Source organism: Meles meles, chromosome 6 (genome assembly GCF_922984935.1).
Source record: "Meles meles chromosome 6, mMelMel3.1 paternal haplotype, whole genome shotgun sequence".
Lineage (NCBI taxonomy): Eukaryota > Metazoa > Chordata > Mammalia > Carnivora > Mustelidae > Meles > Meles meles.
In genome coordinates, this window is record NC_060071.1 from 126,809,638 (window position 1) to 126,827,774 (window position 18,137).

Here is an 18,137-nt window from a genome sequence, read left to right on the forward strand (position 1 = left end):
TTAAAAAGAGAAAACATTTCAGAATTCTATTCAGGAGATTAACTTAATCAGTTATTTGAGGGTAGACTTTGTATCTTAGCTTCATTAGTGAGCATATCAGGAAGCTATCCCTTTTAGAACTGTGAAGGAATTGAGCTTTTCTTTTAAAAAATTCTGTCCAAGATGTTTTTTTCCATTCTGCGATACTGCAGATGGTTAAAGAAACTAAAAGTTGCTTTAAATATGGTTAAACTCAATTCAACAAATGCCTGTTAGATGTCTAGCATAGGCTATATCCTTTGTTAGGTACCAGAAATTCAAAGTAAAAAAAAAAAAAAAAAAAAAAAAAAAAAAAAAAAAAAAAAAAGACATGCTCTCTGTCTTCAAGGATATTATAGTTTATAAAAGAAAATAGACATGAGGCATTTTATTACAAGTGACACAAATATAGAAAGGGCTAATTTTGCCTGTTTTTTTTTGGTTTTTTTTAAGATTTTATTTATTTGACACACAGAGAGAGATCACAAGTAGGCAGAGAGGCAGGCAGAGAGAGAGAGAGGAGGAAGCAGGCTTCCTGCTGAGCAGAGAGCCTGATGCTGGGCTCGATCCCAGGACCCTGAGATTATGACCTGAGCCGAAGGCAGTGGCTTAACCCACTGAGCCACCCAGGCGCCCCTAATTTTGCCTGTTTTAAACTTTTGAGGTTTCCTCTCCAACTGGGTATAGGGAAGTCTTTATGCAGATGGGAATATCGGTTCTTTAAGGAGACGTAATTGACATTAACATTGTGTAATGTTTTCAACGCAATGATTTTATAAATGTATATATTGAAAAATGATTACCACGGTAAAGTTAATTAGCACACCCATCATCTCATAGTTAAATTTTTGTGTGTGTAGTGAGAACTTCTTATTCTCTTAGTAACTTTCGAGTACAAATACGGTATTGTTAACTATGGTCACTGTACTGTGCATTATATCCCCAGAACATATTTGTCTTATACCTAGAAGTTTTTACCCTTTGACCATGGTTACCCATTTTGCCCACCGCCCAGGGCAGGGTCCAGGCAGTAACCAATCTGCTCTCTGTTTCTATGACAGAATTTATTTAATAAGATCATATATTATATGTCTTTGTATGATTTATTTCACTTGGCATCATACCCACAAAATTCATTCATAATTGTTGCTAATGGCAGGATTCCCTTCTTTCTACTGTCAAGTAATATTCCATATATCTCACATTTTTTAATCCATTCAGTTGACAGTAGACACAGGTTGCTTCTCTGTCTTGGCCATCGTAAATAATGCTACAATTAACAAAAGGGTGCAAATATCTCTTCAAGATAGTCATTTCATTTCCTTCAGACATATACCCAGAAGTGAGAATGCTGGGTCATATGGTAGTTTCATTTTTGATGTTTTGTGGCAATTTCATATTGTTTTCCATAGTGGCTATTTCAATTTACAGAGAATATTGGTCTTGCTTCTTACATTTCAAAACAAATGTTTAGCCCTCTCTACTCCCCTGATCCTTACAATCTATGGATACTTCCTCAAGTAGCAATTGGAGTAAATATCCTTGCATTGTATGTTATAAAACATTCTGACATTAGAAATTATAACTATTATAGATAATCTTGGGATCATTCTATTTACTTAGCCTTGTAAGTATTCTAATTATATCCTTGCATGAAATTAAATAAATAGAAAATTATACACATAGACTTTATTAGCACAGGCCCTAATTCACTTATTTGTGCTTCAGTGTAATGGCATTAACATTATCAACACACATGAATAGCTTGAATATACATGACTTTTTTGTTTGTTTGTTTGTACCTTATTTTATTTGTTTGTATCTTATTTTTTTATTTGTTTATTTTCAGCATAACAGTGTTACATGACTTTTTTTTAATACATTGTGCTTAAGATGCATACTCAGGTTGAACTTCTGTTTCAGAATATGACAGTAGAAAATATTTATTTTAGGTAAATGCTATATTAACTTCTATGAGATAAAAATGTATAATTTATTATATTTCCTTTGTTTTTCTCAGCTGCCAGAAGGTTCCAATGCAAAAGTCAAGTGGATAATAATATTATTTCAGTCTTCCCTAGTGGTTGAGCTATTTGCCTCACTTTTTAATTTATGGCTTTAATCTCTTTAATGAGAATTGTCTTACTAAATATGTCTTTTATTGCATATCTTCTCTAAACTATTTTATATTGAAAAAAGTTACAAGGCCATCAATGAAATGAAGTTACAACATCCTAAACACTTCGTTTTGCCATATAGTGGTGTTCAGTTTTGATGCTAACATCTGCCTGGGTCTTTGAAATATTTTAACCCACTGTGTGGTTTAACCTCCAATACCTCAAGACACCTTAAAATCCAATTAATACCCTATCATTTTGTGAAATAAATAAGGAACATCACAGCTAAACAGCTTAGATAAAGGTAAGCCAGAGACAAAATTAATTCCTAAAACGGTACTTTCACGTGCAATGAGAGAAAGAGAAAGTGCCACTGATTTATTAGTAATTGATTTAAAATGACCCAGGGTCAGTTCTATTGAAGAGGTACATTTCACAAGTAGAAAAGATGAAAGAAATCCTCTCAGGTTTGGATTTATAGCTCAGGCTTTGTAATTCAAAGAAAAATCATCACAAACTGAGTCACCAACTGTTTTGTAACCCACGTGGCAATCAATAATTCAGGTAAACATTAACTTAGAGTAAATCCAGAATCTTGGTACCTTCATGTCTGCGGGTCTGAAGAGGCCAATCTTCTTCTAGCCAAGACAAGGTCTGTTTTTATCACTGCTCTTAATAAAGTGAAAGCAGCCACCTGGACAGCCTGGCATATTCTCAGTGGAAAGTTATCTGTGCCCCCTCCCGTCGTGACCAGACAACTGGGTTGACCCGGTCCTCCTCCTGAGACCTCTGGGACCCCAGGTACTTAGGATCAACTTTCAACTCTTTTGAAATACAAATTTCCAACCCTGGAGAATGTCATGCAGTATATTTCTTGATTAGATGCTAGTAGTGTGGCAATTTACAGGGGGCTAAATAGAGATCTATTTTATTATTCAGTAAAATACTGTCTCAAAGATGAGAGTAAAAACATGAATGAAAGCATTGGTTTCTTAAAAAACACCCTAAATCTCTTTCTTTTGATATTTTTAAAAACAAATGACAACTGCAGAGGTTTTCTGTAGTTCCTGCATAAGCCAACTCAGATACACTGCCATTATTATCATAATTCAAATCTCTGGCTTGCCGCCAGCATCTGTCACTCATGGTAACAAGCAGCTACCCACCCCGCTAGTGCACGTTTCAGCAGACAGAATTAGCCATCTTTTGAATGAATCAAGAATTTCCCAAAATGCCAATAGAAATACCAAATACAAAAAGGATTTGCTGAAATAGTTCCCTGAGACTGGTGTTTGAAGGAAAACTCTTGGCACAATTAAAACTGGAAGTTGGTTATTGCTCTGATTAGTCATTTGCTAAGTGATGCAATTTGAATTTCCTCTTCATCCTCCTTTTCTTCTTCTATATTTTCTTTCAGATGGGTCATCTCCATTTGGATTAAAGTAAATGCTACTATTCAAAGAGGTTAAGGTTTTGCTAAAACAACATTGCTTCTAGTAATAACAGTTTCCTTTATTAAGGTTATTTTCATTGAATGCATAAGATCTAAGTCTATCTTTTCATTAAAATGCAAAAGACCTTCAACTTCTTTTGACACACCTAAGGCTTTTTTCTTGGTACTTGTACTCAGCAAAATGGTGGCAAGTTCCAGATTTCTCAAAACAACCCCCCAAATTCCTTCCCTGCTCACCCTGTTCTTCAATCTGGAAAATATCTTGGTATGGGTTTCAGAAGTATTGCCTGATTTCCTAAGCCCTGGATGTTTGGTAACCAAGGAATGTGTTAGTATTTCTAAAGTAAATAATTGAGCCATCCAAAAAAAAAAAACAAAAAAAAAAAACCACACAAAAGAAACCCCCAAAACCAAATACCAAAACAAACCCAAAACTCTGAAAGTTTAGAGTGATGTAGTACTTGCTTCCATTCCATTTCCATACTGACTTTTTATAGTTTTATGCCTCTTTTGCCCTAAAAGACAAAATGAGAAATTTTTTAAAACAATCATTTTTTCCATTTTGCAACTTTCTTGAAGTATAATATATATACCTCAAAATTCACCCATTGTAAGAGCAGAATACATTGATTTTTTAATAAATTTGAAGAGCATTAAATTATCAACACAATCCACCTTTAAAACATTTCCGTCTTATTCCAAAATTCCCTACAGCTTATTCCTCATCAACTAACCCGAGGGGGCAGGCTGAAAGAAAAAGAGTTGTTTCTTTTAAGTCAGGTGGTATCATTTTGAGAGCTGTATGATGGCAGAATGAATGCTTGGATAGTGAATTTACAATGAACTCGGAGCAATGGAAGGTATTGTGATGGAAAATTTTTTTGAATTCATAATAAGTAATCATTCAGGCTAAAACTTTGTAGGACACACAGAAGATAAAGAAAGAAAATATTTATGTAATGCTAATACTGTACCCAGTAGCATTCTAACCACTCTAATGTAGGTTTCTTTGTGGAATAGACACAATAACCTTATGGAAATGTACCACGTTATTACTACCATTCCCATTCCACAGATAAGAAAACTGAGGCCCAGATAGATAAAGTAAATAAACATATAAGGGATGAACTTGAATTCAAATGTAGTAAGTTTCACTCTAAAATCCACGTGCTCTCCGACTGCTCCATTCTGCTCATCAGTGGAAGCTAAGTTACAAAGCTTGGCTAAGCAAAAGGACAACATTGTCTAAGCTAGAGCCAACTGATTAACAATAGTTGAGGTTCTGGGGCCCAGAAGAAGCAGAGCAGGAAGAGATGTCCTTGGGCAGTGCTAAGGTGATTTCAACCTGGCTGCAATACCGGTAACAGAAGCAGGCATGCTGGTGTCAAGTACAATGTTTGGTGGGAGTGAGAGGGAAGCAGGAAATGGGTCGGAACAGGCAAGCACACTCAAAACAGCTGTGTCGGGGCGCCTGGGTGGCTCAGTGGATTAAGCCGCTGCCTTCGGCTCAGGTCATGATCTCAGGGTCCTGGGATCAAGCCCCACATCGGGCTCTCTGCTCCGCGGGGAGCCTGCTTCCTCCTCTCTCTCTGCCTGCCTCTCTGCCTACTTGTGACCTCTCTCTCTGTCAAATAAATAAATAAAATCTTTAAAAAAAAAAAAAAAAAAAAAAAAAAAAAAAAAAAAAAAAAAAAAAACAGCTGTGTCTTGGAACAGGTCTTCTCTGGCAGGAGCCTGTGCTCTCCATTGCAAACAAAGCAATATCCGCTAACAACTTTGTGTCTACATTCAGTCCGATATTTTTCTATTCTCCTTTTCCTTGATCTGCTCAATTAATATTTTCCTTTTCTTAGGCTCCCCTTCCCTACCCAGCCCACCCTGCACTCTTTTTTCCAGATGTGTGACAACCACTTGTGGTCTCCAAACAGATTTCAGACTAATTTGTTTAATGGCTGTGTGTTCTCCATTTTGCTGATACTGAGGATTTTAGAAGTCTAAGGAGACTTCTATGGTCGCTGTTCCAGGGTAACTCAAGTTCCAAGTCTGTGAATATATGTCCTGGCAGCTTTGTGGACTCAAGTACTTCCTGGAGCCCAGGGCCAAAATGGGAAATGCAGCTGGGGCAGATGTTCTGGACTTAAGAGTGGCCTTCTTGGTTTTAAAAGCTGATTCAGATCCTTTAAGGGTCTTTGCAAAGCTAAGCCAGGTGAAGTGAGGGGAGCTGCACCAAGAAATGCATTTCTACATACTCATTGCTCTGGGCTGTTAGGATTATTTTGGCAACAGTTTGTGAAACGGCCAGCATATTTGATACCTAGGAAGGAAAAGAGTAAACAAGAAATGAAGATGTAGTGTTATAGACAACATCAAATAGACATTAAAATTATTCCTTTGGAATGGCATGCAATCTTGGTAGATAGAGTAAAGAGAAACAGATTCACCCATAATAAATTGTCTAAAAACATCACAGCAAAGGTGCATTTTTAAAGGACAGGAAAGAATATCCATTCCAGTGGTGTTTCTTTCCAAAAAAGTAAATACCCATAGTTTGTTAATTTTCATTAATCAAACCACATTATCATAAAATGTATTTCTGATATCCCATGTAGAGAAGATCTGGATGTTTGTCCATTTAATATTCACACCATTCTCTTTTCAACATATTTCTTCATTTTAGCTTTTATTTTCTAAGATAAATATATTCTGTCATTTCTGAAGAACAAAGGTTGTAAAAGGCGTTTCCCAGATTTTGTTTTTTCTTAGTTTTCGGACAATAGTTTACAGAGTTTCCCTAATTGTTGTGGAATAATTGCACCATTCCACGCAAGAGTGCTTGCATCAATCACCTGTTTCAAAGTGTGGCCCTGTAGAAAGCATCAATTTAAAATATATAACAGAACACACAAAAATAGCAAATTAAACTAGTGTTTATTGGGTATCTTCAGTGTGTGGAGTTACAAAGCTCTCTAGACTGGGAGCGGTAGATCTGGCCTCTAGCTTGGATTCTCTTTCTAGTGATGTGGTTGTAAGCAAGCAAATGATTTACAGTTCCTTGGTTGCTTCATCGGTGTAGTTTGATTTTAGTTTATTAGGGTGCATCTAGCTTTCAGAAGAAACTGTCTCTGGCTAATGTAAGCAGAAAAGAAATGCATTGAAGGGTGCAGGTTAAATGTGGTTCCCAGATCCTTGGGGATGGCCATGGACCTGGTCTTGGAAGTTAAGGAAGAAAAAAACAACATTGGTAGTGCTGGGGAGCACAGCCTGGGGTGCTGGCCCCTTGAAGACAGCATTCCACCATCTTTGGGCATGGACTTTACCACCTTGTACCACTGAACCAATCAGAACTTGCTGCTGAAACCACTATCATTGGTCCTCTGGAAACTGAGTGTAGCTATTATGGCTGCCACCATACTTATCTGCAAGGATATTGAGTATCCTCAGCTTCCTGTGCTCCTGGTCTGGGTTGAGAATGTCTGATTGACAGGGGACAGGGCCAAGTTGCCATCCTATGTTTCAACTGCAGCGTGGTGGCGGGGGGGGGGGGGGAGGTTGTTCCCTTCAAAAGGTGATAAATGCCCCAAATATAAATGGAGTATTGCAATAGTGTAAAGACAAACATGTTGATGTCACTAAAAAAAAAACATTTCAAATTCTAGAATCTTCTAGAACATCCATTGTAATTTGGGTGATGGTATTCTTGATAAAGTCCTGGTGGTTGCCTATTGATGATTGCCTGTCATCTTGTTGTGTTTCTTAATGGTATCTTATTTCACTCTCACTTATGTCCTGGTTTATATAATAAATTATATAGTCCACCTACTTGTGATGGATACCATCATTTCACATGCTAGGATTATATATTTGCAATTCATTACTATATTCATATAGAATTTTATTTATCTCACTTTGAATTTGTCGGTAGCAAATTGTATTATCCTGGAAATATCTTCGTGATGTAGCTAGAACAGGTCTTAGCAGCTCATTTTTATAAGGAAAATTAAGAAACAAACCTTGCTACTTGACAAGGGTATATTATTAGTGCTCATCTCTAGAAAACAGAGAGGGTGCTAGACTCCGTATCTTGATTGCTCCAAACAACGATACCAAACATGCCACCTTCACAGTTATTAATGCAGAATATCACCTTTAAATCATGGGGGTTGCCTGAAGAAGACAGAGTGAAAATGGCTGAAAAAGTGGAAGGATGAGCTGTCATATTCTGTATTCTGAGCCACATCTTCTTATTTTGGGGAGAGGGGGTACTCCTCCATGTTTAGGTGTGGTGGATGAGTGCTCTTTCAGTAGTCCAGGCTGGTTGAGACCTGTGCTATTAGGCTCCAGTGGACAAACTGCCCATCCTTTTTTTTTTTTTTTCCTTCTTTTTTCCTGGAACTAGTTATATGTCCTGATTTGAAAATGCTTGGGAAGTACTGTTCTAAGCAACTGAGCAGACAAACTCCAGTCTACCTGAAAGATACTTCTCACCTGTTTATTCACTCAGCACCCATTTATTAAGGGTTCTGATGTTCCTGATGTGATGCCAGATACGACAAATAAAAGGTGAAGGGACTCCTCTCCTGCCCCTGGTTAGTTTGCTCTGTGTTCACTGGACAAGGCAGGCAAGCACAGGGCAAACTCAGATCAATAAGCATGATCACAGGGGTAGGTGCAGCATCTGTTGGAGCACTTAGAAGGGGCTCTTAGCCAGGTTTGGCTGCAAGGGGTACATGGGAGTCTTTTCAGAGTAGATGAGTTTTAGTTGAATCCTAAAGTTATGGAAGGAGTTTTTCAGGGAAAAGGACAACAAGTGAAGAGGAGACTACACTGTATGCAGAATGAGCAGCTGTGCAAAAGCTGGAAATGCCTGGAGGCATTCCTCTTTATAGGAATATGCGGACATAACAACACAGCCAAAGAGCACATTCAAGGTGGGTGAAGCTCAGAGACCAGGCAAGGACGTGCCAGGTCATGCATGGCCCTCTAGACCATGAAGGGTCTTCCATGCTAAAGCCACAGTCTCTAATCCTATAGTAATATATAGAAAAATTTATAGAAAAATGGAATTTTTCTATTCTGTTTTTAGTAACATTGATGATAATGGTCTAACAGTTGACTCAAGTAGTTCCAATGAGGGTAGAAATAATATCTATTAAGCATTAGCTCTGGGATAACCCATGCCCTAAGAACTTTATAGTTATTCAATAACTTAAGCCTCCAATAATCATGTGCAATCATATTGCAAATGAAGAAATTGAGATATAGACATATTGCCATAGGTTATGTAGAGCTGGAATTTGAACCCATGTAGTCTACATTCCAAATTTTTGCTCTAAGAGATAATACTACAACTTAGTTACAAAATTCCATTTAGGATGTCTCTGTCATGAGAATACGTTTAACTCTGTGAGTTCCTATGAATGCTATTGTGAATTATTTAGAACTGCAAGCAGTAGGGAAATATTGCTCACACTTCAGAGTCATCAAGTTTACTGGTATTATAATAAGGTCATCTAATTAGAAGCATGCCCTTTACTCCTAAAGGACTGTTTCTCTTATAGCACCTAATCAATCTGAGCTTTAGTTTTTCATCTAAAAAAACAAAAACAATAGTATAATGTTGTTAAATGAGATGATCTTGGAACGAGTAACAGGTACAAAGATGAGAATGTGATATTATATAGTAAGACATTTGCAACAATCTGATGATGTAAGAAGATGGGACTCTAACTGAAGTTTATTTGTAAAACGGTGAAGTAATATGCAACCTTCCCAACAGTTATATCATTTAGTTTCAAGTTTATTCATTTGTTGATTTTTTTTTAATTTAATGAACTTGCTTTGAGCTACTCCATGTCTGTCTCTGTCCTGAGTCCTAGGGACACAACAGTGAACATTAGAAGGTCCCTTCTGTCAGAAGTCTCTCAGTCTTGTGGAAGAGTCAGACACAGACGTACTTAGAAATTATAATGCATTGTGCCAGATAGACTGATAGTGCAATGTATGGAGTTAATGGGAGCCCCAGGTAAGGGAACCTAATCTAACCTAGAGCTTCAAGGGAAGAACTCACAGTAAAGGGGAAGCCTCCAGATATTGCGAGAATAAGTATCAAAAAAAAAAAAAAAAAAACAGTAGTAATAGCAAGATAGAATTGGTTACTAGAAGAGAAATATATAATCTTTCCTCTCTGCTAATACACTCCATTGACAAGGCAAGTGGGGGGGGGGCAACTTAGTTCTTATTTTTTTTTTTCTCCCTTTAACCATATTCTCTAGAACCATTCTCATAACATCTAAAAGCTTGATTAAATTCAGTCAGGAATTGCAGAAGGCCCTGTATAATTTCCCCAAAGCTGCCTTCCCACTGATCATTATCTCAGGTATATGGCTCTTCACTGGTTCCCAATAGTCAATGCAAAGACATCCAGGCCCCTAAATGGATATACAAAGTCCAACACAAATGCTCTCCGAGTTTCCCCAAATCATTCTTTGAAAGCTATGTTGGGCACATGTTGGGATGAGATGATATTTTTAAGCTAGCATTCTCCCTTTCAAGTTTTCTTCCAGAGGGTTTATAACCCAATGAGGGCTCCTAAGACAGCACATGTGTTTGGTTTATTATCAAAAATACTGTTTTAGAAACATGTGCAAAGAATTAGAAAAGAGAGTGTAATAATATCTTCTCATCCTGAGGATTGTCGAGGTACCAGCATTATACAGTATTTCCAACAATGATGTTATGGTCATAAAAGTGTAGAGTTATCTATAAATGGGTCTTTTTATATTGAGAAGAGATATTTTGAGTAAGTTCCTATTTTACCATTGCCACTCTGAAGCTCACTATTTCTTAAGTTTCAATTGCTTTCTGACACTCACTTTGAATTCTTTGGGAAGTTTCTATGTGGTCTTCCAAAACTGCCAAGTGAATTTAGTCTCTACACTTGGTTTATACTTGAGATTCCAAATTGCTCTTCTCGGGTTGGTTTTCTCTTTCTTTATTGCCCCAATCTCATCCCCATTTCATCATGAAGCTTTATCTCTGTTCCTTGTGACTTCATTTTATGATGATATCCCTAGTTTATGGGTTCCTTTATGGAGAAGAGGCTTTGTGGTCTCCATCCATCAGGATAGATGAAGCTGGGCTATGGAAACCAACCAGCTCCCAAATCCCAGATGGTATAAACAAGAGAAGTGTGTTTTGTTCCAGTGCTGCTCTCAAGATTATCTGAGGACTCCCTGGGACTCTGGTTGACTGTGAAGCCGCTAGCTAGAACCTTGTCAATTGCACGAGCCAAGGGAAAGAGAATTCTGGAGTCTTGCTCCAACACTTACATACAGGAGAGGGTGTGTGTCTCTGTGCTTGCAACTTATTGGCTACTACTAGACCCATGATCCCATTCAACTACAAAGGAACAAGGAAGTACCTACCTACCATGTGCCTGGAAGGTAGAGAGCAATAAATATTTGGTACATTGCACTAGTGAGAACCACAGAGCCCTTCAGACTGAGATCTAATTGGAGGCTTATTCTGGCAAGTGCCTTAGCGGCTAAGATGCTCCATGTCTCAGCTTCCTGTTCTATAGAAGAAGAGGAACTATTATGCTGCAATGGCTTCTGGTAAGCAGTCATTGACTATAGAACTCATATCATTTGCTGTTACCCTTTGGTCCTAAAGATTAACATTAGAGTAACTTATTTCCCCTTCAGTCCTAAAGAGTAACATTAGAGTAACTTATTAGAGTAACTTATATCCCCTTTAGGAACATAAGCTTGGGGTGCCTGGGTGGGCACCTTAAGTGCCACCTGGGTGCTTTAAGCCTCTGCCTTTGGCTCAGGTCATGATCCCAAGGTCCTGGGATTCAGCCCTGCATTGGGCTCCCTGCTTGGCGGGAAGCCTTCTTCTCCCTCTCCCAATCCCTCTGCTTGTGTTCCCTCTCTTGCTGTGTCTCTCTCTGCTAAATAAATAAAATGTTAAAAAAGAAAAAAAGAACATAAGCTTGCTTTCTTGAACTGAGCTTCTGTAACATTAAAGGAACATGAGGAGAACATAGTTCATTGTCCAAACTGTCAACAGAACTGGCAAATGAAATTTGACTGTGTGCTCTTTGTTCATTAAGGGACAAAAGAAAAATTAGAAGGGACATGGTTTGAATTCTTAAGACTATCAGAAACTCATCTTTTTATCTCAGAAAAGAAAAAACCATGTCTCACAATTATCTTATAAAATGTCCCTTACAAGTCAAGTTTTTGTAAGAAAACTTTATCTAGTTCATTCTCAATGAAGTAGCTGTGTATGAGTCAGTGAATGGTGTTCAGTACTATGGATTTGGTAATCACGTTCCAATTTCTGCTCGGTCATTTTTAATCGACACCTCAGTTGCGTCTGTTGCTAAAGAACAGATTTATGCACTGCTTGTTTTAGATCGATGAGCATTACAAGCAATCAGGGTGAAGAGTTACAAAGCTCAGTGTTTTTCTTCCTTCGGCATAAAACAGTCCGTCGGCTTCAAGTCAGAACAGGGTAAATTATTCATTTTAATATTGTTGATTTAGGCCTACCTAAAGATATGGCCTCGCCGACCTGCAATAAAACTGGCATGATTAAATATTTCTCCCATCCCAAATCTTTCTGTGGTTTTTCAGGCTTTTGTGTGCCGTGAGCTCAATAATTTTGTATGCATCAAAAGAACAGGCTAGGTCATAAATAGCCGTCATTAATTGAAGCTGTTTTCACACTTAGTTTGCAATTTCTCATCTCCCTCATTTAGACAATGTGTACTCTGTAGCCAGATGTGAAATTTTATTACATTTCATGGGGCCACTTAATATTGAGCTTTAATTTTAAATATATTATGGTGCTCTCTGGACTCACACTTGTCTAGCCATCTTTGCGCTGCCCATTAAAATACTTACATCTGTAGATGAGATGAGTGCACTCCAGTATTAGTGTGCTTTGGAACATGTCCAAGTAACCACATCCCTTAGACCGAGATGACTCTGACCTGGTTATTTATTGGATTGTTGCCCCGATTTGGACAACGAGGCAAGAGTGTCATCATGCATTTTTTTCTTCCCCACATGTAGTCAGAACTGAGTTATTGGTCCTCAATGAAAGGGACCATCAGGGTGTTGCAGAAAAGTAGAAATTGGGAGAAGTTATGGGGTCAGTGTTCACTTCTCAGCTTGATTTCCTCATGGTCCCTTTACCTATGCTTTATAAGCAATTCACACCTGTGGTGAGTTTCCCAAACTCCTCAGGCCTTTCTGTGTTTGCCGTTCTGCTTCCTCTGTTGAAAATGGCTGTCTTGTACTATGTTGAATAGCGGTGGTCAGAGGACCATAGAGGAAGGGAGGGGAAAATGAAACAAGATGAAACCAGAAAGGGAAACAAACCATAAGAGAATCTTAATCTCAGGAAATAAACTGGGGGTTGCTGGAGGGGAGGGGGGTAAGAGAGATGGGGCAGCTGGGTGATGGACATTGGGAAGGGTATGTGCTATGGTGAGAGCTGTGAATTGTGTAAGACTGATGAATGACAAACCTGTACCCCTGAAACAAATAATACTTTGTATGTGATTTAAAAAAAAAAAAATAGAATGGCTGTCTCCATATCTTCTTCTAAGTGAGCCTTAAAGTGGCAAAATCAACTCCAGCAGTACTCCTTCCAGAAAGCCCTTCCCAGAACTCCCTATGAGTTCCTAGGTCCATGTTCTAACAGATAGCTCAGCAGGCAGCATCTACCTGAAATGTATGCATCTGTCCTTCCCACTATAATGCTAGACTTTAGACAACAGGTCCCTCAAATTATTCAACTCCTTAGAGCCAATTCCTGGCCATCGTATGGACTTCATAAATATTTATTGAATGAATGAATATTTGTTGAATTAATGTCTGAATATTATAGAAGCTTGACTTCATTGTTTATTTTTAAAGGAAGAATTAAACACCAGCACATATGGAATATTTGTTATATGCTAGGCACTCTTCTTGGCAGTTTATCTGTTGTAACTCATTTAAGGTGTATAAAATTCCTATGAAAGAGATACTGTCACTGCCCCATTTCACAGATGAGGAAACTAAGGGACAGAAAGAAGAAATAACTTGTCCAGTGTCTCACAGCCAGGAAATGGTGGAGCCAGTATTCACATCCAGTCTAGCTCCAGAGCTAGGAAACAAAACCACCCTAAGTCCCTCCTTACAGTGTGCATTTCTAATGGTCAATGAAAAAACAAACTGAAAACAAAGTTCCTCCTTCTGGTACCTGCTCATTCCTGATGGCTGCTCTTTTTAGCTCATGTAGAAAATAAAGTAGTAACATGTTTCTGTATTTATTGTAGCTTTAGTAATTTCAGCTTGTAAATTTGCTTCGAAAGCCCTGGTGTTTAAATATTAATCAAAGCTATGGAAGCTTCCAAGCAAGTGCTGTCAGAGAAAGATCAACATTAGTTAGATTTTTACTTGCTGACAAGTTAAAAATAAGCTTATAGTAGCTTTTACATTATAAAATTTATGACTAAAAAGCTTTCTTTAATTGTGGAAAGTTTAAATTTTTCACATTTGTTAAAGAAATACCTTTAAACACACAAATGCACAGTGATACACCTGTGCTTCCCCCCCACCCCGATAATAACAGGATTTTTAAACAAGCTTTTCTGTAGCTCACTTTACTAGTTACAGTGTTCTGAGTATGTTATTCAATTTTAGATCAGTTACTTATACTGTCTTCTACTCCTTTTCTTATCTGTAAAACAGGTAATAATATGAATTATTTTACAAAATGAAAATGCATGGAACAGTGCCTATCAAGAAAAAGAGTTCAGGAGATTCTGCTGTTGTTATTGACTTCAGGCAAGGTGGCTTTATAAATGGATAAGCATTGGGAGAATGACAAACATCTTTTAATAGTTCAGATTAAACTGTGTGATAACAGGTATGTATTAGTCTGCCCGGGATGCCGTAACAGAATACTACAAGGGGCCTTAAACAACAGAAATTTATTTTCTAGCAGTTTTGGAGGCTGGAAGTCCAAGATCAAAGTGCCATTGGGGTCGGTTTCTGGTATGACCTCTCTTCATGGTTTGCAGATGGCCACCTTTTTGCTGTGTCCTCACATGGTCTTTCCTGTATGGGCATACTCCTGCTGTCCCTTTTCTTCGAAGGACACAAGATCCAAGGATTAGGATCCCATCCTTATGACCTAACGTAACTTTAATTACTCCCTAGAGACGCTGTTTCTAAATACAATCACACTGAAGAGTTGGAACTTCAACATACGAATTTTTAGGGAGATACAGTTCGATTCATAACAAAGTAGAACATCATTTGGAAATAATGATAAAAGTCTAAGTTTGAAGCCCTTTGTAGGGGCCGTTGGCCAAATTATCCTCTGTTCACCCCACTGGAGCTTTTTAAGAGGTTGTCTCATTGCCATTTTAAATAAATGACTTCAGCTCCCATTCAGAGTGCCACTCATTAATATGTCTTTCGGCCTCCAGCACGGCATCAACAGAAACTTCATAGGCATATTCTGTGGATTTTATTTTATTTTATCTGACTTTATTTTCTGCAGGGTGATCCAGGGCTCGATTAGTACCTAACACCAGAAACTGGAGGGAATAGAGAACAGGGGAACATTTGTCTGGGCATGCCTTCAGCTTCAAGCATGACAAGAATGTTGTTGGAATGGCTCTGCCATAACTGGAGTGGTTGTAGGGCCACATATCAGTCCTTCATTTGGGTAAGTGTGAAATTCCTAAGGTTTTAAAAATAGCAGAATGATATAATAGGCTCTCATTCTAACAAGTTTAATCTCACCCACAATTATAATAAATAAGATTTGTGTAATGAAGACATTTAAAATTGACCCTGAAGCATCTCTGATCAGAAAGCAGTAATGACAGACTTCACGTTGTACAGAATAATCCATTTGCCAGTAAAAAACCCAACTCCCATGCTTAGATCTCCCTCGTTCTTGTTATGATAACTGCCCAGAGACTCTGTTTAGTTATGGTGCCAATTTGTTATTTCATGTAATATTAACAACTCATCGCATAAAATGAACAGTGAACTACTTTTCTGAGAGTCTGCAAGTAAATATTGAATTATGGTTAACAACTTATAGTAATTCACTTTCACAAATTTCCATTTCCTTTCACAAGTCTGCCAATATTCAATATAACTTCCATTATCTCTACATGTTTGTGTAAACCTCACATGAAACTATCATTTTATCTTCTTTAATATGGCTAGAGATTCTATTTTTTTAACTGCTGTTATGGTCTAGATAAACTAAGTAATGTATTGGCCTTAATAGTATCTTACCACTAGTTTTGCAGGCAAATTAGACAAAACATTAATTATTTGCTATTTATAAAATGTCCCTGGTAGGCCACATTTTCATAAATACTGAAAAAGAACTCATTGAAGTAATACTTTTTGGTCAATATTATAAAAACAAAGTAAAGAGAGGCAAAGTGAAACTATAGTTAATAATTGGCAAATGTTACAACATAGAAATCTAATTAATGCTAACAGTGCTTGAGCATTACCATTAGTTGCCGGTTTTTCACAGAGCTTATAGCCTGGCTTTTCACAACATGGGTCTTCTGTTCTTCCTTCCTTTTCCAGATCTGACAGATGCAAGTAAGTAGCAGAGAAGTAGCTCCAGAAAGATCATCAGCCAGCACATTTCTGGCAGCTGGGTTGTCTGACTGAAGCCTGGGGAAACTGAACCTACATTTGTCTCCAAGAAAAGATGAGTAGGGCCATGGGGAAGGAATTGTGTGTGAGGAAATTCAAGTAAGTGCTAGCATGAATCTGGGCAAGTGTCATTTGGTCTCTCACTGTGGAGTCCTTTTGTTGTTCTCCTTAAATCACGACAACAATCCCAGCAGTCAGGGAGAACTTCTCTGACTATTGGTAGTATGCTTCCTGGTCTCCTGTGCCTCTGAGATCCTCTACCCATAATTAGGTCTTTCTTCCAGCCTCCGCCTTATAGTTTTCACTTCCAAGAAATCACTTACCTTCCCAGTTTTTGGAATCACTGTTTTATGACACCATGGATGGAAAATAATGAATCTGCTTTATGAACCTTGATGGGGGGGTGGGGGGGAGAAGAAGAAGAAGAACCAGGGAGGTGGACTGTCTGGCTTTGGGAAGTCATCACCAGTTGGCAATTGTTAGAGAATGACTCAGCTGTCTGGATCCAACTTTCAGACAGGTTTAGGTAAACTGGAAGCGGATCAACACTAGGCTTATTCACATATAGGCATGCCTGGATAAGCCACCTAACATCAGTACAGGAAGGGCCGGTATCTATGGCCAAGTCAGGAAAATCCTCCTTTTTCCCATTTGAAATTTCATGAATTTAAACTTTGCATGGAAACCAAAGACTGTCTCATTATATGCAAGATTATAAGATTAAATAACTAAAATGCATATCATTTAACTAGGTATTTCTTTATACATTCAGTATGTGTTTGCTTATTTATTTATTACATGTTTGAAACGTGACAGGTGTGGAGTGAGGCATTTAGTGATGATTTAAGAACTTTTACGCTCATTTTGGAGATAAGCAAGTAGAGTTCTAGGAAGGTTAAATAGCTTTCTCCAAGTCATACTGCCATTTTATGCTATTGATGATACTGATCTTCCTTACTTAGCCTTTGTTACTTCATTTGACTATAGATTATTTAATAATATTCAAAAACATTAGTCACCTTGCATGTTTTAGGAAGCTTTTGTACATCTCTCGTGTCTGAGATTGAGATTAACACATGCTGTGAATAACAGGGACGAGGAACAGAAGCTGGTTGGGTCTTCGGAAGCAGCAGTGAGACTTGAGCCAATCCTGGCAAAACTGACCTCCAGTTTCCTGTCATGCATGAAAAATACATGTCCTTATTATTTACTGAAATCAGTAGTTTGGTGTCCTCTTATTGGTAACAAACAAACAAAAAAGTTCTTAACCATTAGACTAAAAGAGTAAAGATAGCACAATGATACGAGAAGGCAAAATAAAAGTTTATGACAAATTTCCAAAGGTAAACCCATGCATGCTGAACAGATTCTAATCAGTAGGACCCAAGTGTGAGGAGGATCTGTTTTGGATTTACACAATAACTGTACACGATTTATGGCAGAAATGCTATGGGACGCATTATAAAGTTGTCTACTTTATAAAACGATGTCAAATATAGGCCTCGTACAACAGTATGGCAGAGGCTCCATGGTGAGGGTGTTATGGACTGCGGATTCTGTCAATGAGGATATTATCTCCAGTGGCACCTAAGAGGGCATCCTATGATAGGACGGCCTTGAGTTTCTAATTTCCCACTCCGAAAGAAGTGGTACAAGACTAAATTCTATTGCATTTTCTTTCTTTCTTTTTTTTTAAGATTTTATTTATTTATTTGACAGACAGAGATCACAAGTAGGCAGAGAGGCAGGCAGAGAGAGGGGGAAGCAGGCTCCCTGCTGAGCAGAGAGCCCGATGCTGGGCTCGATCCTACAATCCTGAGATCATGACTGGAGCCAAAGGCAGAGGCTTAACCC

At 38.0% G+C, this 18,137-nt stretch overlaps 1 long non-coding RNA gene across 1 annotated transcript in view; it reads left to right on the forward strand.

The window, feature by feature from the left end:
• LOC123944811 overlaps positions 1-17,928 on the forward strand; it is a 31,849-nt gene extending 13,921 nt beyond the window's left edge. Inside the window, exons 2-4 of the long non-coding RNA XR_006818848.1 lie at positions 14,337-14,514; positions 15,154-15,321; positions 16,212-17,928. This is a non-coding gene — a long non-coding RNA (uncharacterized LOC123944811). The remainder of the gene's footprint in view (positions 1-14,336; positions 14,515-15,153; positions 15,322-16,211) is intronic.
• Positions 17,929-18,137: the final 209 nt, after the last annotated feature.